At 35.8% G+C, this 27,478-nt stretch overlaps 1 protein-coding gene across 22 annotated transcripts in view; it reads left to right on the forward strand.

Annotated features, from left to right (window-relative positions):
- Nucleotides 1–27,478, forward strand: part of MAP2 (microtubule associated protein 2) — a 306,179-nt gene that overhangs the window by 128,534 nt on the left and 150,167 nt on the right. For 7 of the 22 annotated variants that reach the window (XM_009182938.4, XM_017946893.3, XM_009182947.4 and 4 more), the window contains exons 1-2: nt 24,629–24,914; nt 25,197–25,264. The gene's annotated coding sequence lies outside the window, so the exon portion shown is untranslated. Of the gene's footprint in view, nt 1–24,465; nt 24,595–24,628; nt 24,915–25,196; nt 25,265–27,478 lie in introns of those variants that run through there. The other 15 variants (XM_009182948.4, XM_009182949.4, XM_009182950.4 and 12 more) reach the window with 6 other exon arrangements.

The raw sequence follows: 27,478 nt of genomic DNA on the forward strand, positions 1-27,478 counted from the left end.
TAAACGATACATTGATTTCCTAATGTAAATGACTGCTCTGATTATTGTTGCTGTTATTAATAGCACCAATTAATGGTAGTGCTAGACTTAATAAATGATAGTAGTTATTGGCATAACTTCTCAGTTGAAGTCCAAAAAGTGATTTCAAGTAGTTTAAACTATTTTTATGCCTCTATTTCTCTTATTTTTGGGCTATCCCTCCTATACTTACTTAATTTGTCCTCATCCCTAAATGACGTATTTGAGAATGTTATCATTGCCTAAATAAATGTATTACATTGAAAAGAAGAAGCATTTCTAATTTCTTGATTGTTAGTGGTATGCTGGTAAAGTGGCTATCAAGGGGAGTGGGGAAAGATATAAAATGTCCTAATTTGTAGAGTTAGAGGATTTCTGTATGTAAATACTACTCCTGTGGCCAGTTTCAAGCTGCCATCATGATGTCACTGACCACAGAGTTGGGAAAAGAAGCTCACAACGGACTCGAGAGTGGGTGGGAGCTGGGTCCACCATATACACCATGGACCAGGGATTCAATGGGTGTGTTCAAGATACCTGTTCCACAGTGTAAACTATACTGAGAATGAAGGCATGACAGAAATATACAGTTCGATCTCAGGAGATGACCTTTTAGCCCTTTGACTCTAATCTTAATACCTGTTTCTGTTTTTTAATAAAGCATTGAAATTCAGTCTTTTGGGTATTCGAATCTAAACTCTCCCCACAGATCCTGGCTTGGCTCAGCCTGTAACCCTTGGCAGCTAGATGGTCTCCAGAAGAAATCCCCTGTTTATTCTGTCTGCTCCAAATTTAGCCCACCACTCTGGCCACAGCGTCCTGTATTCTAGGACTGCTCTTCTCCACTCTGTTCTACCTGAGGGTATAGGATTCAGACAGATGTAAGCATGGTACCACTGTGAGTTCAGATGGATGCTGCCACAGTAGGCTGCTGTGAAGAATGCAGACTGGAGAATGAAAGTCTAATAGCTTGGTTTGGGGTCGGGTGCAGTGGCTCATGCCTGTAATCCTAGTACTTTGGGAGGCAGAGGCCGACAGATTGTTTGAGCTTAGGAGTTTAAGACCAGCCTGGACAATGTGGTGAACCATTGTCTCTACAAAAAATACAAAGCTACTCAGGAAGCTGAGGTGGGAGGATTGATAGAGCCTGGGATGTCGAGGCTGCAATGAGCTGTGCCTCAATTGTTCCACTGCACTCCAGCCTAGCAACAGAGACTCTGTCTCAAAAAAAAAATTAAAAATAAATATAAAATAAAAGCCTGTTTTGGGACTAAAATTTTAGATTCATTTTGGTAGCAGGTAAACTCTTGCCATTGAATTTAAATACACAATAACTATCTGATAAATATTATATATTTAATTTATATATACATTATATAATATACACACGTCTTATGTATATATCATATATAAATATATATATTATTTATTTATATATATATGTAATTTACTTTCCGCCTCGTTTCAGAAGGGATTTAAAGTGTCAGAATCTTAGGGGAGGCATCGAATGGGCAAATATAATAATAAATCCTGGTTCTTGGGGCTTCTAACTTCAAGTCTGGAAAATAACGGATGGTTCATACAGAAGACAGCAAAAGGGTGCCCACTGCCCGTCATAATCCTATCCTTCATTTTATAATCCTAGGTCTGTTTTTTGGTTTATTGTTTGTTTTGTATGTTTGCTTCTATTTACTGCCTAGAATTCAACTATGGGGGTTTATTTGATAGAATTTATCTACTAAACAAAGATTTATTGCACTTAAAAAATGTATGTATTCTGAGGAAGCTAAGATGCCTGCAAATATTAACTCAGTTCAGTTATTTTTTGAAAAAATTTTCCACTTTCCGGGTGGAATCTGCTGTAGGGGAAGCTGTTTTAATGGAGGCCAAGCGTTGGACAATTTTGTGTTATGGAAAATTCTGGGAAGAAGGAAAGACCCGGATGGGACTGTTTATTGAGGCTTATGACTGGACTGGAGGTAAGGTAAATTAGCATTGAGAACATACAGAACTGCAGGCAAAGTTCTAGTTTTTTAGTAATAAAGGGGCTTATCTGTATGTTTTCAATATGAAGGAGTCAAAATAGAAATTCAACTTTATTTCTTTACTTCACAACTCAAGTTTCTTTTATTTATCCATTCAGCATTTGTTAAATTGTTGGATTCTGCTAGGCGTAGAGGTACCAAAAAGTACTTTCAGCTCGGATTTGTACTATCATTCAAAGACATCACAAGTCTAGCCAGGAAAACCAAGCAATATTTAATATTTGTCTTTTTAAACTGGAGAATGCTAATATTCTACTCCCATCCTTCAAGGATGAATTACAAAATCTAGTCACATTCTTAGCATCTGCAGTTTGTAACTGGCCTGGCATCCAGAAAGACAGCCTAGTGGTTGTGTCCTAACTATCCTTTTAATGGTATTAGTTCTGGAAAAGCTGGATTTTCTGCTTGAAAAGAAATGGAAAACAGAAAATCATTTTCAGTCTTTCTTTTCTTTTCTTTCTTTTTTCGAAGCAGGCTCTTGCTCTGTTGCCCAGGCTGGAGTGCAGTACACCATCATAGTTTACTGCAGCCTTCAACTCCTCGGCTCAAGTGATCCTCCTACCTCAGCCTCCCAAGTAGCTGGGACTATAGGCACATACCACCATGCCCAGCTAATTTTTTAAATGTTTCTTGTAGAGACAGGATCTTGCCACATTGTCCAAGCTGGTATTGAATTCCTGGGCTCAAGCGATCCTCCTGCCTTGGCCTTCCAAAGTGCAGGGATTGTAGGTGCAAACCACTGCATCCGGCCCCAGGTCTTCTTTCTTTTGAAGATTTGTGATTCTACCATTTATTAGTTCCATTGCCTTAGGCAAGTTATTTCATTCTCTGTACCTCAGTTTCATTATCTCTGAAATGGAGACAATACTAGAATCTGCATCCTAAATCTGTAAGTATTACGTGAACCTTGTAAAGTTCTTAGCAGTGTCTGGAACATAGTAAGTGCTACAACTCTGCCCTCTACTGCTTAGAGAGAAACATGAGGCCCAAACATGGGTGCCAGATTTCAACCTGAAACACCTCCACCCTAGCATACACACACACATATGGGCAACATAATCTGGCCTATTAAAGAAAAAAAAAAAAGGATTACACAGTGAAATAAACAATCAAAATGGAAAGAAATATCTTAACTAGAGATAATCTGGCATAAAACCATTGTAGCTGACAATCGCATATTAAACCCCAAAATGTTCTAACCTACTTTGTAAAAATATTTAAACTGCATATATAAAATTATGTTTTTACTGCTGAGATTCTTTTTAAATTATTAAACAATGCAGAACAAAACAAAATAAGAATATTTAAGTATAATACTTATCATTCTCCTAATGAAAATACAGAGTTAGGTGCTGTATATTAAATACGTATTATTATAATTATACATTATTTGGGTCAATGAAGTTGACATCTACCAGATAAGGAAACATATTTTGAATCTCTGTGTTAACAGAAGATACCGTCCTTTCTTTTGAACTATTTTAAATAATTTACCATAGTTAAGTAATACTCAGTAGGATCTGGAAAATCTGTGATCTCACATTCACTGTTAATTCAAAATACACTGAATAAAATACTATTCAGGTTCATCTGAATCTTTGACTTATGGTTTCTAATTCTGAGACCAGACAACGGACTTGTGGCACCATCTTGTTCTCTCACATAATGTGAGCATTTTGGCTGCATTGAGAAGCCTAAACTTTAGTCCAGTATGTGTGTTTGATGACAAAATGTTGTCTCTGTTACCTGTCTGGTAAGAAGAGAAGACTCTCGTCCAGTTCTTCACAGATGGTATGGAGGTAGATAGCAGGAAAAAAAAATGTATGTTTTCTTTCTGCTTATGCTGCTACGTTCCAACTTGGTTATAGAGTGTAAGCATGCACATTCACACCAGAGTGAATCGTGTGGAGGCTCTTGTCCAGTACAGCCACTATCCAACTCCAGCATCAGGCATCACTGGAAGACTCATCAAGGCCTTCTTCCAAGTGGGTTTACAAGTACCAGAATAGTCTGTAAAATGAGTCCTTGGCATCCTGAGATGGCCCTGGATCCTGGGGGCTCTGAAGAGTGAGAATGAGCCAGGTTGTCTTCAGCTTAGATTAGGTCCTGTTTTACTAGGCAGCTCAAGGTAACAGGTTGAAGTGATGTAGAGAGGAAAGATGAGAGAGCCTTTAATGGCTCAAGTCCACGAGCAGTGTGGGAGTGGAAAAAGCACAGGATGTGCACTGAGGGAGTTAGAATTCGGCTCATCCTCCTCTGTGCTCTCATAGTGCCTTATGAAAAACTCATCGCAGAGCTGAGCACATTGAACTCTAAACAGTTTTACATGCCTTTCTCTACCACCGTATCATGAGCTATTTGGAACACACACAATATTTTCTTCTCCAAACTTTTAATTTTGAATAATTTTAAAGCTGCAGGACAATTGAAAGAATAGTACAATGAATGTCTATGTGTCCTTCACTAGATTCACTAATTGTTAACATGATGACATGTTAATGTGATCTCTCTCATCTCTTCAGGAAGATATATATGTATATAGCATATATATACATACACTCATATATCTACATAAACACACACACACACGTTTTTAAAATTTTATTTATTTATTTATTTTTTTTTTTTGAGGTGGCTCTTGCTCTGTCGCCCAGGCTGGAGTGTAGTGGCATGATCTCGGCTCACTGCAACATCTGCCTCCTGGGTTCAAGCAATTCTCGTGCCTCGGCTTCCTGAGTAGTTGGGATTACAGGCACAAGCCACCAAGCCTGACTAATTTTTGCAGTTTTAGTAGAGACAGGGTTTCGCCATGTTGGACAGGCTGGTCTTGAACTCCTGACCTCAGGTGATCTGCCTGCCTCGGCCTCCCAAAGTGCTGAGATTACATGTGTGAGCCACCACGCCTGGCCACATATTCATTTTTTCTTCTGAACCTTTGCAAGACACTTCACGTCTAAACACTTCATCTTGTATCTTTACAGACCCATACATTGTCATTACCACAATACTATTATCAGAGCCAAGAAATTTAACACTTATTCAATAATATTATCTAGTATGTAACCTGTATTCAGATTCCTTCAACTGTCCCCAAAATGTTTTCAAAAAAAAATATTATCTAGTATGTAACCTGTATTCAGATTCCTTCAACTGTCCCCAAAATGTTTTCAAAAAAAAAATTAATCCAAGAATAAGCAAGGTTATGATGTTTCTTTAGTCTCCTTTAATCTAGTAAACAGCACCTGCTTTTTAAAAATTTCGTGACATTAATGTTTCTGGAAATACCAGGCCAGTTGTCTTGTAGACTGTCTCGCATTGTGGAAGTTCTTATTTGCTTACTGATGATTAGGTTCAGAGTATATTTATTTTTGGGGAAATAACCAAATAGATGATATTGGACACTTTTTATCAATTTACTTGTTAAAAGTAATGAAGAAAGAATCTGTAGGGGATACTTCAAGGTCATGGGAATATCCTGTTTCCCCACACTCTTTCACCCAGCAGTTTCAGCATACATCAGTGATTCTTACCTGAGTCTATTACTGTATTGGAGGATGAAATGGTGATTTTTTTTTTTTTTAAGTTTATCATTCTTTCTGCCCTTACTAACTGGCATTCTTCTCTAAAGAAGACTTTCCCCCCAACTCCTCTCCTTTTCTAAAGCTTCTCCCTCTGTCTCCCCCTCCGACATCTCATTTCCTCCCTCCCCTCCTTCCTCCCTTTGTTAGTGTATCTCTATAGCCTCATGGATTTTCCTTCAGTAAATGTCTTATAATCTAATACCATCATTATTATATTTGACACCCAAATTATTTCAAATTTTGCCACTCCCCTGGGTGTGGTGGCTCACACCTGTAATCCCAGCACTTTGGGAGGCTGAGGCAGGCAGATCACTTTAGGTCAGGAGTTCAAGACCAGCCTGGCCAACATGGTGAAACTCCATCTCTACCAAAATAAAATAAAATAGAATTAAATTAAATTAAATTAAAAAATTAGCCAAGTGTGGTGGAACATGCCTGTAATCCCAGCTGTTCAGGAGGCTAAGGCAGGAGAATCGCTTGAACTCGGGAGGCGAGGTTATAGTGAGCCGAGATCATGCCACTGTACTCCCGCCTGGACGATAGAGAGAGACTCTGTCTCAAAAAACAAACAATCAGAAAAACCAAATTTGACCACTGGGAGCCCCACCAAGACAGTAGTGGTGTCCTTTCACCAAGTCTCATTTGTCAGTCTTTCAACACTTCTCTGCTTTCTGGTGCAACAAGATGTCCAGAGACTCTTTGTATTTTCCCCGTCCCAGTCCTGGAGTCAGCCACATTTTTTTTCAAGGACTTCTTGTTCCTTTTAGTGATAAATGGTATTTATAAATGAAGTATTTGCTTTGAGAGTACTTGGTGAAATATGAAACGCTATATTATTATGACTGTGATTAGTGCTGTGAAACAAGCATTCAACTTACTTGGAACAGTGCCAAATAGGAGCACCAATATGCATCTGTGTGCAGGGAATAAGTAGGAGGTAGGATATATGTGAGGGGGAAGCCCAGATGACCAGAAAACAATAATTCTTTTCTTTTTAGCTTCACCTGGACTATTTCTTCTGACCATGGTGGCAAAAGCAGGCATGAGGATGGAGGAAGAACACACACAGAGATTCGATGATTTTACACATCCTCTTTTCATTAGCAGCTAGGCTAAAAATAGGGAAGAACAAAGACACATGATTGTATGATCTATCTTGGAATGTCTTTTATTCTTATATTTTTGGTTTTTGTCAAATTCAGGTGAAAGAATGTCAAATGCCTGTGTGTGTGTTGGCATCTGAACTTGGCAAAGAAAGTGATTGGGTTTGGTAGGGCTTTATTCCAACTTTTTCAAGAATTCCTCGCTTTTCAATACTGAACAGAACAGGCCATTCTGATAAAGAATCCAATACATATGTAGAAAAATTTAGGCTCATAGAGAAGCTCGGACCAGATTGTCTGATTCATGAAGGTTCTTTAGTTTCTAGCAGTTTGTCCTTGGAGAAGTTATTTAACCTCTCTGAGTCTCGACCTGCTCACCTATAAAATGGAGGTAATAAGAGGACCTTCCTCATAAGGTCTGATTATTATGTATAAAGTGCTTAATATAGTGTAGGCAAATTATAAGCACACATCAAATATTAGCTCTTATTTTTATTACTTACAGAAACATAAATGGACATGTCAAGAAAATATGATTACTTCTTATCAATGTTTGAAAATTTTTAAACAGTCCAATTAACAAATGAATTACTCAGTCTTCAAACTATGTTGTCTAACTTTATTTTGTTATTGGTTTCTTTAACTTTCTTCTTTTGAGGTGCAATATTTTTAAAGCTTTTTTGGCTCTCTGTATTACCCAGGACCACCAACTCAATATAAGGCACATTGGTGAAGCACTCAGCATGGCCAGGGACTCTTGTAGGTGTGAAGGGATCCAAAAATATAATGCAATAGTTCTCTGCAAGTAGCCAACTCTGGTGGTACAGATCATTATATAAACAAGGAAATGTTGTTTTGTTTGGTAATTACTATTACAAGATATAGCAAAGGTATAAACTTGGGAAAATTAAGGAATTCCTTAAACTTAAGGGTCATGAAAGATATATAGATGTTCCCCAAATTAACAGTGCTGAAACTCATTCTTCAAAATAAAAATAAATGTAAAATAATTTTGCTGAATGACTAGAATATTTTTAAGAAAGTGTGCTTTGACTCTAAAGCAAACATGAACACATATGTGATTCTGGATATTATACTTTGGGATTTATCACAATGCCCAAGGCACTACAATATTACTAACTTATTTATTTCCCCTGGGCATCTTGTAATTTAAGAGAGTAAGCTATCATTTTCCCCTTTCACTGGAGCACATGAGTCACAAAGGTCACTACGCACTGGGGGTGTCTCCAGTTTGAAAAAAAAAAGCTAATGCAGGTCAGGCACGCTGGCTCACATCTGTAATCCCAGCACTTTGGTAGGCTGAGGAGGGCGGATCACTTGAAGTCAGGAGTTCGAAACCAGCCTGTCCAACATGGTGAAACCCCCTCTCTACTAAAAATACAAAAATTAACCAGGTGTGGTGTTGTGCACCTGTAGTCCCAGCTACTCGGGAGGCTGAGGCAGGAGAGTCACTTGAACACAGGAGGCAGAGGTTGCAGTGAGCCAAGATTGTACCACCACACTACAACCTGGGTGACAGAGTAAGACTCTGTCAAAAAAAAAAAAAAAAAAGGAAAAAGAAAAGAAAAGGAAAAAAGCGAATGCAAACAGCATCCCTATGAAGCAGCAGAAAAACTGAAACCAATGCCTCAAAAGCCCAGCGGTGATTGCATACCAGCTCAAATACCAAAACAGAAGGTTTTCTCTTTCTTGACTCCTCAACTAGTCTTATAATATAAAGCAGTTTTTAAAAATTGGGGGTCATATTTCATTTTTGAAAAATTGAATCATTAATGTTAGTTATCCACACATCTCAGAAAATTAAAAGACTAAGAAATATATCACCAAAACTGTTTTTGGATATTCCATTGCTTCCTGGGTACCTGATTAGTCATATTATGCACATTACTTATACGAATCTGCTGTTGAAATTTTCAGCTAGAGGACTGAGATGCCAGACCTTAACTCCTGCCAGGTCTTTAGCCTTCTCTCTGCTATAGAATCAGTTTTTATTATATACAGAATATAGGAGAGTACAGAGTAGTAGAATGGAGTTTTAAAAGCATGCCTGTAGTATAAAAGCATATGACCTGAATTCATATCCAATGGTTTAGTCTTCCTGTGTCCGTGTTTACTCATCTATAACATGGGTGTAATGAAAGTAACCACCTCACAGACTTGCTATGAGGATTAAACAAGTTAATGGCTGGTGCAAAAGTAATTGTGGTTTTTGTCATTAAAAGTAACGGCAAAAAAGATGCAATTACTTTTGCACCAACCTATACAAATCGATGCTCAAAAATTGCCCTGTGTTTAGTAAGCACTTTATAAACGATTTTCACTGTTATCTATAGAGATCTATGAGAACAACCTTCCTTCATAGTGAATATCCCATAGGCCATAGTGAAATCCCTTGGCCTCTCTCAGACTAAAACAACAGTGTGGCTGGAATTTCCAAGCTCTGGAATCCAGTCCCAAGCTCTGAAGGACAAGTTGATATTAACATAGCCCCTTGTGGGCGCTGGCTATGCTGTTCGCAAATTCCTCATAGAGGTTTTGGTCTCAACCAAGGTAAAACGCTGTGGAAGCTGAAGTAATGTTCTTTCATCTGAAACAGACAGGTGTCTTATTCACTTTATAGTTTCTTTGTAGTTGAAAAAATAAGCTTTTTATCTGTGGTTACCGGTTCACAAGTATCGAGTGCAAAACTTGCATATACTAGGTGATAAAAATATGTCGAGAATGCTGAAGTTAACTTTCTAACTTTAAGCAATATTTGTAGATTTTATTTAAAGCATATGTTATAAATACTATCTTGAAATCTTCTTTGTACTTTCATTTGTCTCTCAACAGTCAATGTGAAATGAAGGTCAGTTAATCTTAAAATATCCTTGATTAGAGCATTTTTTTTTTCTGGATTTTTACCTGTTATTACTGATTGCAGCTAATGAAAAAAGGATAATATAAAGTGGAAAATGAATAGAAAAATGAAGGGAAATTCAGTTGCTTTAAACAATACATTTTAATTTGTAATATCTATATGGAAGACATTGATATAATTCAGTATGCTTTGTTCTCGGTGCAAATTCATATTCACATATAGTTTGACCCCCTTACCTCATTTTTGGAACCCCCTGTTGGTTTCACGTGCACAAGAGGCAAATACCTTTATATCTGGTGAGGAAATAATTTATCCCAAGTTATTTATGCTAGTGGTTTTTCAAACTGTATTTAATGAATCAGTGGCACCAGCATCACCAGGATGCTAATGAATGCATATTGGACTGATGGCTTACCTCTAGACTTTTGAGTAGAATTACAGAAAGACGAGGCCTGGAATCTGTGTTTTAGCACAGCTCTGTGGAGTAAAAAAATAAAAACAAAATCCAGGGGTAGCCACAGCCTTTGTGTCTACTTTCATAGCCCTTTCCCCATAGATAGTGCTGGGGGGCAGTGCAATCTTGTTTTATAACATATTATGGTGGTGGTTGTTTTGAACCACAGATGCAAAGAATTGACCTTCTCATAATCCTCATTTCTTTGGCTCATGATCATCAGATCATGCAAGCCTTTTTTCATGCTTTATGTTATTTTAACTTTTTTTCCTTTTATTTCTGAGCCCCACTTCCATTATCCTGCCCCTGCATGCCCTCGTTGCAATATGTTGTAGAGATGGCCATGCTGTTCTGTTTCTGCCTTTCTTTCACTCAACACAGTTTAGGGTTTTCAACAGCTGCACAGGACAGCAAGACTCCTTCTGCCACCTGTGATGTGTCTCCGCCCCTTTCTGTGAACACCTCAGTTGTCTTGACTCCCACCATCATAAATACCGAGCTCAAGCAATTCACTCAGATTCACCACTTGGCTGCTTCACTTTGATTAGGCTTCATGATTACTCTTACCATTTAATTTGTTTTTAAATCTAGACTTTAACAACTCTTTTTCATTGATTGTGTTTTAAACTGCCTGGATAACATGTATTAGGAGGAATTGCAAACTCAACGGAAAATTTCTTTTTGTTTTTATTTTTTTGAGACAGGAAGTTGCTGTCTCCCAGGCTGGAGTGCAGTGACATGATTATGGCTTACTGTAGCCTCAGCCTTTTGGGTTTAAGCAATCCTTTCACCTCAGCCTCTCTAGTAGCTGGGACTACAGACACACACTACCATGCCCAGCTAATTTTTTTTTTTTTTAATTTTTGTAGAAACAGGGTCTCTCTATGTTGTACAGGTTGGTTTTCAACTCCTGGGCTCAAGCGATCCTCCCACTTCAGTCTGCCAAAGTGCTGGGATGGTAGACCTTAGCCACTATGCCCAGACCAAAAATATCTATACATTATAGATTGAGTTATATCTGTATTTCCTTAACTATTTCCGTCCACGATTTATAGCTTCTTTAAAATGTCAATCATAGGTATATCCTTATCCAAAATTTTTTTCTTTTTCTCACATTTGTCATAAAATTTTGTGCTTTCTCTCTGAGGCCGTTAGCTCTTTGTTAACTAACCTGAGTTCCTAAGAAAGTCCAACAAGAAGTCACAAATTCATCCTCTCTAGTACAAAACATCTGTCCTGTGTGGGCATCATTTCCCAATGGAATATGAACTCTTAATACAAAGGTCATAATGTAGGATTGTTTTCTCTTGTTATTTGCTCATCGGGTCTCTTAATCAAAAATGCTACCTTTGAATCTCTTGTCAGACCGCACAGATGTGTAAGAAGAAAATTTTTCTAAGCAAAGATTTTTTAATATAAGTAGCCAAGCATTTAATCTAGGGAAGAATGCAACCAGCTGGTCAATAATGATGAAATACTTTTTTGTCTGTTTTTCATTCTCCCTCACTCAGCGACTGCTGACTATGCACCTCCAGGCCAGAGGCCTATTGAGAGTGACATTCGCTCTTTCCAAGATAATCCTCATGATAGGATGCACTTAATTTATGCTGTTGATGAGACTGAACTGAACTGATTTGCATATCATCAATACATGTAAGTCCTGAGTGGAGGACCAACCATCCTAATTAATATATCCCCTGTCACGGACTTGCTGTATCTGGCAAATTCTGGAATAATGCTGATTGCAGGTGGCTGGTGAATATTGACGCTGTTCAGGATTTATAAGGCTGTATTGGAAGGCACGTGAAACTAAAATCTTCCTTGGAACAATGTCCCTGTTTAAAACTACTCTGATTCAGACCCAGCTGGGCATTCAGCAATGCCAGCCATTGAATAAGATCTTTCAAGTGCCTCAGCCTGCTTCACCTGTCAGAGTGGCTCAGTGGTTTCTAAATGAAACTCTATTTGTTTCCAAAGCTCTTGATCCTCCAACTCTTCTCTATCCATGTCGCATATTCTTGCTTCTCCTTCTGATTTGAGTGTCTTAACTCTCCTAACACACATCATCAGTTTTCATTTAATTCTTTTTTCAAGTGATGTACAAATAGTGCTGAATCAGTCCTGGCATTTCTGTGCTGTTCTGTCATCTTCACAACCCCCGTTTGTTTTTTCATTTTTTTGTGTTCTTCTTCAGCTTTTTTTCTGTTGTAAAATAAGTTTCTTTTTCATCACACTTGGCTTTTAACTCATGAGTGTCAGTTTCTCAAGGTTTTCTTTGGTGCATTTCTTAACACAGGCCTTGCATCCCCTTCTCTCATCGGCCATCAATCAATCATACATTTTGTTAAACAGCTTCAAAATAAAATTAGAAATTATAAGAAAATTGGAAGCATCCCCATGCCACTAGAAAAATCTGTTGTTGAGGCATCACCTGCTTTTTCCTAATATGTCATCTATATGCTTATAAGCATTCCAGTAGAAAGTGTGTATAAACTGGACATTTGATTCCCTTTTCTTTATTTTTTTAGCTTCACTGGGTTAAAAATAAATAAATAAATACCATGCTGCAGCAGTACATACAGTGATCTCAGTGACAATATATCTTCCTCCCCACCAGCGACGACTTCTTCCATTTGTTTTAGGTCAATGTCCACAACACAAATTAATATTATTTATTGTACACCAATGTAAAAGGAGCCTACCAGATATTAGAGAAAGTTGTGTAAAACACATCAAGTTTGGCCCTAACATAAAACCAAGGACCTATATAGATGAAAGTTTATTTAAATATTTAAATGATTCTATAACTCTTTTCCTTGACTATGTTCCCCATTACTCTGGGTTAAAATGGAGGAGAAAGAGTTGAAAAGGGGAAGGCAAAACAAAGATAATGGAAAAGTATAAAAAAGCAAAATGCAAGAGTGTGGTAGTTCAAGAAAAAAGTCAGTGGTCCTGGGGGTGGAAATTTCTCTTCCAGACAGATCTGTTGGCCCAGATTCTTACAATAGCTATTTTTGCATTCCATTTGAAATTTAAAAAGTAGATAGACCATGCCTGGAAAAAAAATTGAGTTCCGTTTTACAGAATATTAAATAAAACACTTACTTCTTCAATTATATGTTTGCTATTAGTAGCAAAAGGAAAAAAGCCACAAAACTATGGAAAATGAAACGACTAGAAATATAACATAACATGATCTCTTTCTCGCCAACTTAATGATACTGTTGAGAAGGAATATACATATATAGACGTTGCTTATGTATAATATTTCCTTTTGATTTAAAAGCCAGTATATCTTTTACCTAAAATCCTTTGCAGCTAAGAAATCTGATGATAGAATGAGCCATGAAGTTTTAGTAGAAATAGAAACAGTACGCCCACTCTTCATCTAAGTTCCTGTTTCTTTTCACACTAGGGATTTGATATTCATCATCTTTATTCTTTGGTTCCAATCAATAGGAGAATTTGGGACTTTCATGCACATGTAGATGTACTATTGAATATTTTCTAAATATTCAAAGTGTGCTGTAGTTCTGTTTTATTAAAATATCTATAAATAAATACCTGCATAGATAATTAATTCTCTCTTCGCATCTCTATTGTAACCGTGGTACAAGCACTAGAGGAAGAGGAGAGACTAAGAAATTGTATATGTAATTCCTGGTGGCCATCACCCTAGGGTACACTGTCCCCTAAACAGCCAAGAGAATATGTCTGGATTTCATAAATTTTTGGAATGTGGATTTCAGTTATTCACAAAATAAATATATGCATTTTCAGAAATCATTCCACTTATGATACTGCATTTATTAAACCATCAAAGTAGACATTTTCTTATTTGAACTGGAAATACTAGATGCTGAAAATAAAAGCTATAGGATCTTGCAGAATTTAAGCTTCTTCAGAATAATCTGGTCAAGTTAAGGTTAAAGATTACCAAATTTAAATGGATTGGCACTAGCTGACCTCTTAAGTACTGCTGGCTCTCCAATTCAGTGAAGTTGCTGAAGACTGAAGGAACAAGAGAGGTTTAAAATATTGAGATATATTAATTTTCAATGCTTAGAAAGCAGTCAACAAAATAGCTCCTTTTAGTAGTTTCCAAAAACAAATCAGGAATTTAGATCTACTGTCATGAAATGTAGCATTTGATTTTGTAGCATTTGATTTGATTTCAGTCTTTCATGAAATTGTAATGGCCCCACTTGTGGAGAATTTGATTAAATGGAGGTTCATTTCCTGCTTTCAGGAAGATCAGCCAAGAAATTAATGACTCCAGAAGATAGTTCTACTTGACTGGTTGACTGCTAAATAAAAATTTTATTTAGTAAAAAGTCCTCCACACTAGTTCTCTTAATTTTCCTTCATGGTTTGCCCATTTCTCTTGCAAATATTGTTTGCCTATAGGTGGCTGTATCTCCAGTGAATATGGTTTGTATTAACATTTAGGTTATAAGTAAGATAAAAATAAATTTACTAGTTATAACCAAGGATTCACAAGTAGATAAGAAAAACTGCTAGAATAATTTTTGTAGAAATAAAAAAAGTAAGTAAATACTTTTTAAAACTTGAAGTAAAGGAAGAGAGGTTACTCAAACTCCATATAAATTGCCAAAGATGAAAAATCTAAAATTTGTGTATTCAGATAGCTAACCAAGACCTAAAATAAATGAAACACTTACACTACATGTTTTATTTCATGATTTCTGAAACTTTTAGCCCTAAGACTTTTAGAAAGGTAATTTATGCTTTTTATATGAGCTTTAATGTTTTAATTTCAGTGTTCATGCATGCATGAATGAATATTTGTTGAACATTTATTGTGCACCAGTTATATACCAGACCTAGTTCTAGGTACTTGGGATATATTCATGAACAAAACAGGCAGAGTCTTGCCTTCATGAAGCTTACAAGTGAATGGGGAAAGACAATAAAGGATAAACGTAACAAGTAAATTAATTATATGGCACATTAGAAGATGATAGCAAAATGGAGTAAGGGAGATCGGGAGTAGGAATTACAGATTGCAATATTGAATAGGATGGTCAGGTGAAGCCTGCTTGAGAAGGCAATACCTGAGGGAAAACTTCATGGAAGGAATAGAATTGTCTGAAATAAAAGTGTCCACACACCAAAATTTAACTATTAAAAATGTGTTAACTTTTTTAATGGACATGGATTACATAATATGATATGGTCTTTTCTCATGTAACGTTTCAGATTCACCATGATGTTTGATGATTTCTAACTTGATAGAATAAAATAAGGGTATGATTGTGTTAAGATATGTACTTTACTATTATCATCTGTACTTCTAAGATAGTAGTTAATTTCAACAAGATGTTTCAAAACAAACATAATAAGCCCAAATTGTCAAACAACAAAATTCTTTAAAAATACATGAGCATATATTGCACTCATATGATTCTATATCCTCTGCCAAGATTAAACCAGATAGATAGTAATTAAATTATGATGTTTTCCTCACCTCCAGGAATGCTTGTGTTTATACATACACATTATTTAAATATGAACTGATGGAATCTGAAATAATTCTGAAAGTAAAAATCTGTGTTTTTACTCTTATCTCTTTTATGCACAGCCTACTTACATAACAAGTAGTCTGACTAAACTCCCTCTCCTGGAAAAATAGAAAATTCTTAATTCTGTGTTCAATTTATCTCTTCCCTTTCTGCTATCTTGTAAGTATAAATGGAAAATTCTTAGTTCTATGTTTATCTCTTCCTCTACTGATACCTTCTAAGTGTTAGGCTGAATTACAGACTAATTAGCTGAGAAGTCCAGGGATTGAATTTCTGCTCCACTACTTACCAGCTGTGTTCCCCTGGGCACTTTACTAAAACTAATTAGGCCTGTTTCCTCAACTGTAAAATAGAGACACATGACTCTCAGAATTGTTGAATAAAGTAATGTACTCAAAAAGACTGGCACTTTGTAGGTTCTTAATCATTTTATTAGAATCATGTCATATGCTTTTCAAATTGGCAAATATTAGAATAAATAACTGAATGTAAATTACTGAAAAATGGACCAAGCCCGTATATAATAACAGGCGTTATAGTATAATGATGGTTTTTGTTTTTTGTTTTGTATGTTGGTGATTCTGAGAAAGGAAAGAGCTTTATGACATTATGTGCTTGTGGGAATTTTGGAAGCCATTATGAAAAAGGCAGAACTTTAAATGAACCAAAAAGGAAGTGTAAGATTTGCGTTGGAAGAGAAGAAATTAGTGATTCCTGAAATAAACTAACGATTATGGTAGGCCTCAATGGGTAAGGGATTTTTGTGAAAGGGATGATATGGGAAGCATCTTAGCTGTCCATTCTTTTGTCATAATAGCATAGTTCTGTAAGGGCTGCTTCACATAAATACTTTCACTTGCTGCCATATTCCTAAAATACACATTTTACTTCCATTTTTCATTTCATGTGTTTTACTTTACAGTTGCCATTTGTTTACTAAAAGCCAATGTAAAACATACTTTCCCTACTAAGGAGAATGTGCCCTTACAATTTGTTTGCTTAATATACATGTAATCATATAGTCTTTACGCAGCCATGGTTACGTGGTATGTTTGCAAAATATATGCTTATACACAGAACCCTTTTACATAGTATTCACTATAGATCCTAAAACTTATGAATGAAGAACTTCTAAAACAATGGCACCATAATATTTATTACAATTATTATTATGAAGGTACATTACATTAATAGAGTGCCCTCTACTCCATGTCACTGCCACTCATGTCAAGAAGACATTGTACATCTTCCAAGTCAATACAGTCTCTCATACTACTTTCTACACAGGTAAACACTATTCTGATTTCTGTCTCTGAATATTTATCTGCTCTGGAACTTCATATATTATTCCATATATTTAATTTAGTATTTACTTTCACTAGGTATTGCCAAAGAGTTTTCCAAAGTGGTTGGATTAATTTAAGCTCTCATCAGCAGTGTATGAGAGTCTTAATTGTTCAACTATTATAGGTTTCTTTTTGACCTCTTGAGAGCTTTTAATTCCCAACATAGTTCTTAAAGTGTAATGAGATTATGACTTTATAAATTGAAGTAACAATTATTTTTCATAATTGTAGTTCATGTGACATTGTTTTAAAAAAGAAGTTTGGTTTATTTTACTTTGGTAAAAGTATGTGAGAAGAATAGAACTTTGAGTATAGTTATTTCATAAGCTTAGGTGGTAATGTCATATGAAATCTAAATATGGCTTTTAAGCTAGCTATTTTATTAAATTGCAGTCAGACTTTGAATGCTGACAATAAGAATAACCTGTCTTTCTTTCTGTCTCTCCATTTATACCATCTCATTGGCTTTACCTTGATAAGTGAAGTAAAAGCACTGATGGAATAAAGAAAAATGAGAATTTATTACTTTTAGAATTGTGAAAAATGTGTCAGTGAACTATGAATATCTCTGAGGTTCAAGATGGTGCATAATCCAAAAATAATTTGAAATGTATTATGTACATACATTTGGATAAGAATCTAAGTGATTTAAAAAAAAATCATCATACTAAGATTGTAAATGAAATAGTCAAGCTAAACTCTGATCATCATGACTCAGAAGTATTAAAGCCTGATTCAAGAGCAATTGGAGAGTGATTTCCAGTTATCTTGTCTTACTCTTCACCCTACTTGGTTGGAATAAATTCATCCTTCTCATTGCAGTACAACTGTAATTAAAATCACGTGAATATGTCAAAGATGACCACATGCAATCCATATCTCAATATGCTCTTTGCTTTTTATAAATATACTTTATTTTGTAATTTGTTTTTCATCCAAGGTCAGTGGAGATACTGAATATTTTGTTTAAATATTTCTTACTGGGTTTTATGTATAAGACATAGTTAAAATACATATAAAGTAAGGCAGATAGTCATAGGACTTTGGGCTTGGATATCAATATTATTTTCAAATTTTAAGTAAGTTAATAGTCCAGAGCTCAGTGGCATAGAATACCTAGTAAACTTAAATGAAATATCAAATAGACAACAAGCTAACAAATGTAGTCCATTTTGTAGTCATAACAAAACTTGTGGTAGGAGTCAAGTGATTCAGGGATTCTACTTTTCAGGAGAAATGTCTCTCAGCAATAAATTTGTCCATTGTTTGCCGTCAGAATTATTTGCATGAGTTTCTCAATATATGGATGTTTTTATAACTAGTAACTGAGCTTCACTGATGGTGTATAGTTGATAATTTGTATAGTTTTTTATGAAAAACAAAAGGCAGCCCTGAGAGTGATTTACATATATTTATCCTGTAGATGCTTAGTGATTGTCTTTTAACTCCTGACCAGTTGTTCTTTATCACATAAATCAGGGATCCACTAAAGCACATGTCTTTCATTTATGGTACCATTTTAATCCATTTGTCCATGTAAAAGAAATTTTTAAAAATGGAGATCTACAGACCTGCAATTGAATTTGTTAAGGAATTCAAAAACATTTGTAGAAGATTTTCAGATTCCCACATGAATCAGAGTCTCATGGCCTCAAAAAAATCAATAGCTTTTGGAGCCATGCTTCCAACAATTTGTAATAATCTGGAAGGTGCCATGGACTGAATTATAAACTTGTCATATTTTAATTAGTGGCCATGGAATTCAAAGACTTGCTGTCTAGAAACTGGGACCTTTTTATTACTTTTTTTCTTTCTTTTATTTATTATTATTATTATTTTTTGAGAAGGAGTCTCACTCCGTTTCCCAGGCTGGAGTGCAGTGGTGTGATCTCGGCTCACCACAACCTCCGCCTCCTGGGTTCGAGCAATTCTCCTGCCTCAGCCTCCCGAGTAGCTGGGATTACAGGCACGTGCCACCACACTCAGCTAATTTTTGTATTTTTAGTAGAGACGGGTTTCACCATGTTGGCCAGGCTGGTCTCCAACTCCTGACCTTAGGTGATCCACCTGTCTTGACCTCCCAAAATGCGGGGATTACAGGCGTGAGCTACTGTGCCTGGTCCCTTATTACTTTATTTTTTAATGAGTTATTGAGATATAATTCACATGGCATGAAATTCACTCTTGTAAAGTATACAATTCAGCAATTCAGTGGTTTTTAATATATTCATAGAGTTGTGCACCCATAACCGTTACTTAATTTCAGAACATTTTCATTACCCCAAAAAGAAGCCCCTACCCATTATTAGTCACTCTCCATTACCCTCTGCCCCCAGCCTCTGGCAGCCATTAATATCCTTCCCATTTTTATGGATTTGACTATCCTAGGTATTTCATATAAATGGAATTATAAAATATATGGCCTTTTGTAACCACCTTCTTTCACTGAGTATCATGGTTTTTAGGTTCATTTGTGTTGTGACATGTCAGTACTTCCCTTTTTTATTGCCAAACAATATTTTATGAATATACCACATTTTTTAAAAGTTTTATTATTAATATTTTGACTGACAAATCATAATTGTATACATTTATGGGATACCATGTGATGTTTATTTGGTTTTTTGTACAGTACACTGTTATTACCTATGGCTCTCATGGTACATTAGATCTCTAGACTTGCTCATTCTACATGATGCTATTTGGTATCCTCTTAACCTACATCTCTTCATTCCCTGCCACCCCCAAACTGTCCCCCAACCCTGTCACTGGTAACCACAGTTTTGTTCACGCTCTGTAAACTTGAATTATTATTATTATTGTTATTTATATCTCACAAATAAGTGAGATGATGCAATGTTTTTCTTTCTGTGTCTGACGTACTACACTTAGCATAATGTCCTCTGGGCTCATTTACATTGTGGCAAATGGCAAGATCCTGTTCTGTTTTAGAGCTGCATAATATAGATACACACACACACACACACACAGAGAGACAGACACAGAGATTAGAGTTTCTTTATCCATTCTTCCATCTACAGACACTTAGGTTGTTTCCATATCTTGGCTATTGTGAATAATGCTGCAATAAACATGGGAGTCATTTTGTACAACTCGTACTACCCAATCCTGCATCCATGTATAGCTTCTCTAGGTATTAGGTTGAACCATATGAAATTGGCATTTTGTAGGTAAAAAGTAATAGAATTTTATCATTTTGTATATTTAAGACTAATGTGCTAATTATGACACTTTTTGTCTTTTTTGACCACAATATATTTTTGTGTGGACCAACTTTGTTGGAAGAGAAAATGTCATCTACAGTAAATAAAGCAAGACAGTGTTCAGTGATTTTGGATATCACGATAATTTATAAAATACTTAGACATCTGCCTATTTGATTTAGAATAACAAACTCAAGAATACTAGGGGAAAGCATAAGTAGTATTTCTATTATAAATTTTTGAAAGTACAAATTTTAGTAAGTGTATTCATATCTCTATAAAGGTCATTCCAAAATATTTTGGCCATGAGGCAGCATTAATTCGTCGAATTTTATTTTAAAAATCTAAAAATTATCATTTAACACATTTTAATACCAAGAGAAGGCATGATTTATCAAACAAACTCTTTCTGAGCATTTAAAAGCTGTTAGCCCCATGCTAGGTACTTTGCAGAATTCAAAGGGAGTAGGAGACAAATCTCTATTTAAAATAAATTTACATCCTATAATAGAAATTATAAAATATATTGATTACAAAATATATGGCAAGGAGTCGCTTACAAATAAAAGGCAATTTTTATCAGAAAGACTGAATATATAGAATAGGGAAGACAATATGGAATACAATGACTTCTCTTGTGTTTAGACATTCCAATTCATATACTAGTGTGATTTTTCATATGCAGTCATTTAAAAAATATTTTAGGTGCTTTGGACACCAGTGTCCCAAACATGTAAAAATGACTGCCCTCATGGAACTAGCAGGGTGAAGTTAGAAATAAATAAGAAAAGTTTATGTTATGATAAGTGCTATGGAAAAAAGTAAAATGCAGCAGGGGATGAAAAGTGGGAAGGGCATGGTTGCAACTTTCATTATGGTAGTTAGGAGAGCCCTGGTTGGAAGATGATCTATGAGCAAAGGCTTTAAGGAGGTAAGGAATATGAGCCTCCATTATTCATTCCTGGAGAGTTTAGGGAGTGATACACAAATAAACAGACCACTATATTTAGGGAATGAAATCAAAGTTCTTTCAGAAGAGGCACAGGGGTGAATTAACTGAATTTGGAAGTATTGCTGAATCAGATTCTTAAAGATCAGGCATCTACAATGAAGCAGATATAACAGAGGGGTGGAGTCATAGTATCTCATCAAAGTGAGAAAAGGAAGTGTGAAGTTAGGTTTCTATTAATTGATTAATTAATTTATTTATTATTTTGGGAGACGGAGTCTTGCTCTGTCGCCCAGGCTGGAGTGCAGTGATGCGATCTCGGCTCACTGCAACCTCCGCCTCTTGGGTTCAAGAGATTCTCCTGCATCAGCTTCCCAAGTAGCTGGGACTACAGGCATGCACCACCACACCCAGCTAATTTTTGTTTTTTGTTTTTTTTTTTGGTAGAGACGGGGTTTCACTATGTGTTGGCCAGGCTGGTCTCAAACTCCTGACCTCAGGTGATCTGCCCACCTAGGCCTCCCAAAGTACTGGGATTACAGGCATGAACCACCACGCCTGGCCTTCTATTAACTAATTTATTAAATGAAGTTTCTTGAAAAGGAAATCCTGTTTCCCTCTTTTTTCCATTCCCAGAACCTGTAAAGAGTCTGAAAAATATGTACGTGTGCCATCACAGTTGGTTAAATGAATGGATGAATGGTGGTAATCCAAGGTCTAAAATACTGTCAGACAGAAGAAGGGTAAGGCAAGCACCAGTTTAGGCTTTTGGGCATAAATATGAAAGATCTAAAAATTCACAGAAGTATCTCAATTGTCTGTTGTCTTGTATTCTTAGAATATGACATACCTAAGGGCAGTAATTATGTTTCACATATGGTACTTACTCCATGTTGGAAACAAGTGGGGAAAAAAAAGAAAAGAGAGTGTACCAACTCATTCTCATGTTCTGAGCTAGGTATCCCTAAATATTAAGTGACCTCCAGAGAGTATTATGTGTTCTTGGAAGCTGTGCTATTTTTTTAGACTGACCAGGACCCTTATATGTGCTTTCATGATAGAATATGATTCATGTTTCAAGACATAAGTCTTAGGCATCATTTTTTATGTTCAGAAGTGAACAGAAGATAATACATTAAAATAAAACATTCACTTTGAAAAATCACCTTATTATCCAAAATCACTGAAGAAAAATAGACATTTAACAGGGAGATTGTATTTAAAGGGACATTTTTTTTTTTTTTTTTTTGCAGGGTTGGGAGAAGAATTCTAACCAGTATGTAGGATTCACTAACATCTGAAATCTCTTGTGATTATTACCTGTGGTAGTCATACATTTTTAAAATGTGATTTATTCGTTTTATAGCTACATACTGGGGAAAGAGGGTGATGATGGTGGCAGCAACTGTCTTTTAGACATCAAAAAAGCAGTTTGACCTTATCTATAGATGAGTTAATCTAAAAGCATTGAATCATATGAACTGAATAGTGAAAGAACAGTTTGGAAAGAAAATAAAAACAGTAAAACATGAAGGTCAAAATTCTAGCCACATTTGCTGAGGGGTTTAGAAAGATTTTAAGAAAATTTGCGCCCTCCAGTGGTTGTTTCGGAATGAATTATTATCATTATTATTGTAATTTTTAATTTTACCTTGGCTCTCCATTTTCCAGCTTCATTGTTTTTGGTAACCCAGGAAAGTTTACCTTGTCTATACCTAGAAGGTGCCTTGGGAGACCGACTCAATTTGATTACCCAGTTTTATGCTTGCAGAAAGAATGAGGCCAGTAATGATAAAAGTGCCTAGTATATGATGATGAAGTTCAGGCTCAACAAGATAGGTTCACAAAAGGGCAATCATGCTTGATTTATCTGATTGCCAGACTGGAAATGAAAGAAAAGCAGTGACATAATTACCCCAAATTCCTCAGACCTCAAATACAATCCAGAAAAGATATTTGCAAAAGTCTTCAGAATGATTGCAATGCATTTTAAAGAGGGACATCACTGCTTTAGCAAATACAAGAAGGTTTACAAAATTACAGACAAAGGATGTTTCTGGAATCTGTATTGCTTGCAAACAGAACAAAAGAGAGCAGGGAAAGAAAGTCACTTGGTTAGAGAAGAAAAGCAGAGGGCTGAATCAGGAAACTCTGTGGGTGCCTCGGTTTTGTGACCTTGGTCATATTCTTTGGGCCTCAGCTTTCTCACCTATGAAACAAAGGATGTGGACTAGGCTAAGTGGTTTCCATGAAGCCAGTATTTGGACAGAGGCAAGGGGTAGCAGAATTGATCTCATACAAAAGAACTGTAATTTGAATATTTATGAAAGCAAAATTAGCTAGTGATTAAAAAATGGGGCAGAAAGGTGGCTCAAGGAGAATGCAAATTTATCTTAATGAATTCAAAATACAGTATAAAACTGATAGAGGCTATTCTTTCAAGAAGAAAAAAAAAAAGAAACATATCATCTGTCTCTCAATTTCCTTCCCTGTAGTCTTGTTCTCTCTCCTCTGCCATCAAGACTTTCTGTTTCCCGTAACCATGGTGATGCTTCTTCCCAGCAACCTTCTTCACAGCTGGCCTTTTTGGTTCTCATCGAATTTTGCTCCATTCACTGGTTCAGGTTGCTAACAATGCTGTAAAAATTAATTTATTTATTGACATTTTTCTCCTTCCCTTTTCTCCAGGAAATAAATGCAGGGAATTATTCCACACTTAACCTCCCTACACAAGGGGCACTGTAAAACAGGGATATTCAACTGCTAATTTCAGTTGCTAACATGGAGGGGATACAGATTATGCCAAAGATCATATTCTCTGCCTGGGCCCTCAGGGACTGAAAAGTCCTAGGACCAAGCTTGTTGCCACCTCCTTTTGCTTTTGTATGTAAATGGAATAAAATAGATTGCCCCCAGAAATCACATATTGGCCCTGGTTTTCTAATTCTCTTTGTTTTTTTTTTTTTTTTCTCTCTTGTAAGGAAAACATGGCCAAGTGCATAATTATAACTGTTAAAAGGGTATTGAATTTTCTGCAGAAAAATATACATAAAAATATGCATTTCTTTAATGAACATATTTATTTTGGAACATAAATAAGCAATATGCGATAGTTTAAAAATATTGTAATTATCTGCCAATGACAAATCTCTGATGTCCTTAATGCAGACAATAAAAATTCTCATAAATTAGTATTTAGTGATGTCCAGTTTGTGTAGCTTAACTTGTTTGTAATCCTGTATGCCTGAAAACTGTTTCTGTATTTAAGTGGTGTGTGTGTGTGCGTGCGTGTGTGTGTGTGTGTGTGTGTCTGGCATTAACACAAAGGAGACCAGATGATGACATTCATAGGCTGATAGACTCGACTCCTGGGGACACACTTGGATGGAGGCAATTAAAATGCCTGTCAGGCATTTGGTACCAGAAGCCCCTATGGCAAACCGCTAAATCGTAAGTGAGGGCTGCATCCTATTGTCAGTGAATGATGGCGGAGCTGAGTAGCTTGTCATCATTCTCGAAAATTCTGAGGCTAGTGAGCTCTCTCCCTCTCTCCCACTCGCCTTATTTTCCTGTTCGCCACTGCGGGGACTTCTTCTAATTTGCAGCTTCCCTTTCCCCGGTACACACAGACACGAGCTGGTGGCTTGCAGACTGCGTCTGTCTGGAGCTAGAGAGCCAGAGAGCCAGCCTGTGGGGATAATGCTCCCGGAGAAGGATTCTGCAGCAGTTCTCAAAGGCTAGAATTCAGTGGTTTTGCTGCATATGCGCTGGTAATGGTTCGGGGCTTTTAATTTTATTTTGTTTCATTTTTAATTCGTTTTTCAAAGGATGTGCTTTATGTAATCTCAGAGTAAAGATGTTTTAAAATTCATTATTGAGCTTCCTAAATATTCGAGTACTGCATTTTTTTTGTGCTACAGACCTCCAGGCATAGATTTATTATTTGAGTATAAAGAATGTATTTGCTTACTGGTGAGTTATAATTTTTGATATTTAGTTAACAAATCCATACACATACATATTTTTTCTTTCTTTTTTTTTTTTTCCGGTAGATTCTTCAGCTTGTTGTCTCTAACCGAGGAAGCATTGATTGGGAGCTACTCATTCAGAAAATTAAAAGGTACCACATGTTTTGTTTGGATGTCTTAATGAGGGAAAATCAGGGGAGAATTGGAATGTTTTTATTTAAATTAATTTATCTATGATTGGTCTTTTATCCTTAAGCTTAAGTTGATCATTGTCTATTGCATATACCATTTTCTATGCAGATACTTCTATTATCTAAGGTTGTTTTGATTAGAAGATGACAAAAAAATTGTATCTTTTGCCTATGTTGCAAGTTATTAACAAATATCAACGTTTTTGGCTTATTTGGAGATTTTATCGTTGTAACAGCTTTATTTTAAGTCCAAAATTCTCCATCTAAATGAAAATTCATTAATTTGAATTTAAGAGAAATATGCTAAGTAATGATTTTATCTGAACGAATCCTGCTAAGTGATTTGTTAAAATGGTTAAATGAAATGCCTTGCCCTTCCCAGGTAGAATGGGTGCTAGAGACGAAAGCCCAGGGATGACTCAGTATTGTTGGCTTTACAAATAAAATACTGTAACTTCTTTATCTACATTTCAGTCTTTAGCAATGGATATATTTAAAGGTCGAGGTTGTTAGTTCTTGAAAGAACTTATTTTACATTTGCTTTATTTGGAATTGACAGCATAAGAAAGTAATCCTTCATCTTACCATGAATGCACTTGAATCCATTTGATCCTGGGCCTCATGCCTTACATGAAAAACATTAATTTTGAAATTCAGCATCAGGATATATATCGATTTGAGATGACTACTATGGATATTACCTTTTCTTTAAGACCGTCTTTAACACCTATTAATGTCAATAAAACCTATATTTGTAATTTGCCTTTAAAAAATGGAAGACATTTTCTGCCCTGCTGAGAAGAAGATCAGTAACACCTTTTAAGCCTTTCTTTGGGATCTACGTATAATATTTCCTCTCCAGACTGTCGGTCCAAAGCATTTTACACAATTAGTTTAGTTTTTAAAAAATATACCTGAAAATAATGTCCAACTACTTACCCTGAAATATTGTAAGTATGCGAGTGTACACCTGTGAGTGTGAATATTTGTAGCAGAGTAATACATTGTCCTTTGTTAATATCTGCAATGTATAATCATGAGAACCTTAATTTATTCATTCCACAAGCACTTCTTAAGAGCCTTGCTGCTGTAGGTAATTATTATGGGAGAGAGAGGGAAGGGGTAGATGACACTGTCCTCAGCCTTCCAGAGTGTAGGCAGCATCACATAAAGATTTTTGAACAGGAGAATGAATTCGTTAAAATAAATCAGTGTGTTCTAAGAAAGGAAATTGCATTATTTCAGATATTGAACAAAAGCTAATACTAGTCTTGAGACACATAAAATTATATTGCACTTTTTCCTCAGAAATTACTCAGTGGAATCGTGTATGAAATCCCCCAAATAGGACTGTTTCTCCTAGATATTGTAAAACTCTTGAGACCACTCTGTCTTTTTAAAAGATTTCACTCAAAGTAAGTCAAAATATTTATGTTTGGTGGAAAAAAAATCTATTTGGTATTTTCCCAACTAATTAAATCCAGAGAGCGTATATTTCACATGAAGATCTATTTCCTAATCTTCAGACTCATTCAGCAACTCATTATATTAATTTTGAACTTTAGGATATGTGTATGAATTGGAAAAGGGTGAAATTATTTAACTGCTAAAAAATGACTCCAATGCGTTGTCAATAGGAACTAATAAGTTCTGTTAGGATTTGTCTGGATATTGGAAGAAGGGGCATACGATCTCACCAACAGGCCTCTGACATCTAAATTTTGGAGGACCAGTTAAAAATTCATCTAGTGGTATGCTGACAAAATGCATATAATAAAAAATGAATTTATTAAAATAGTAGATTGAGTGGTCAAATCAGAACAGAATTTGACTACTGGAGTCAAATTCTGGGACCTATATCATGATTTTTCTAGTCAATATTGTGATGGGTTAATTCCGTTACTGATTTCACTCATTTTTTTTTTCACTTATATTTTTAACACATAGTATAGTACCTGGGTCACAGTAGGAATTCAGTACATATTTATTTAATTATTTCATGAATAAATGAATTTGTCAGCATTTTCCCCCATTGATTTTTTGTTCTTGCCTTTCTTAAAATTATACACTGTGAAACAGACATCTGGTCATTTTTTTAGTTACCCAAAATATTCATTACATGTTTCTAATAAATAATAATTAGATCATTAAACTGGATATAAAAGTGACAAACCG

The sequence above is a fragment of the Papio anubis genome, chromosome 10 (genome assembly GCF_008728515.1).
Source record: "Papio anubis isolate 15944 chromosome 10, Panubis1.0, whole genome shotgun sequence".
Classification (NCBI taxonomy): Eukaryota; Metazoa; Chordata; class Mammalia; order Primates; family Cercopithecidae; genus Papio; species Papio anubis.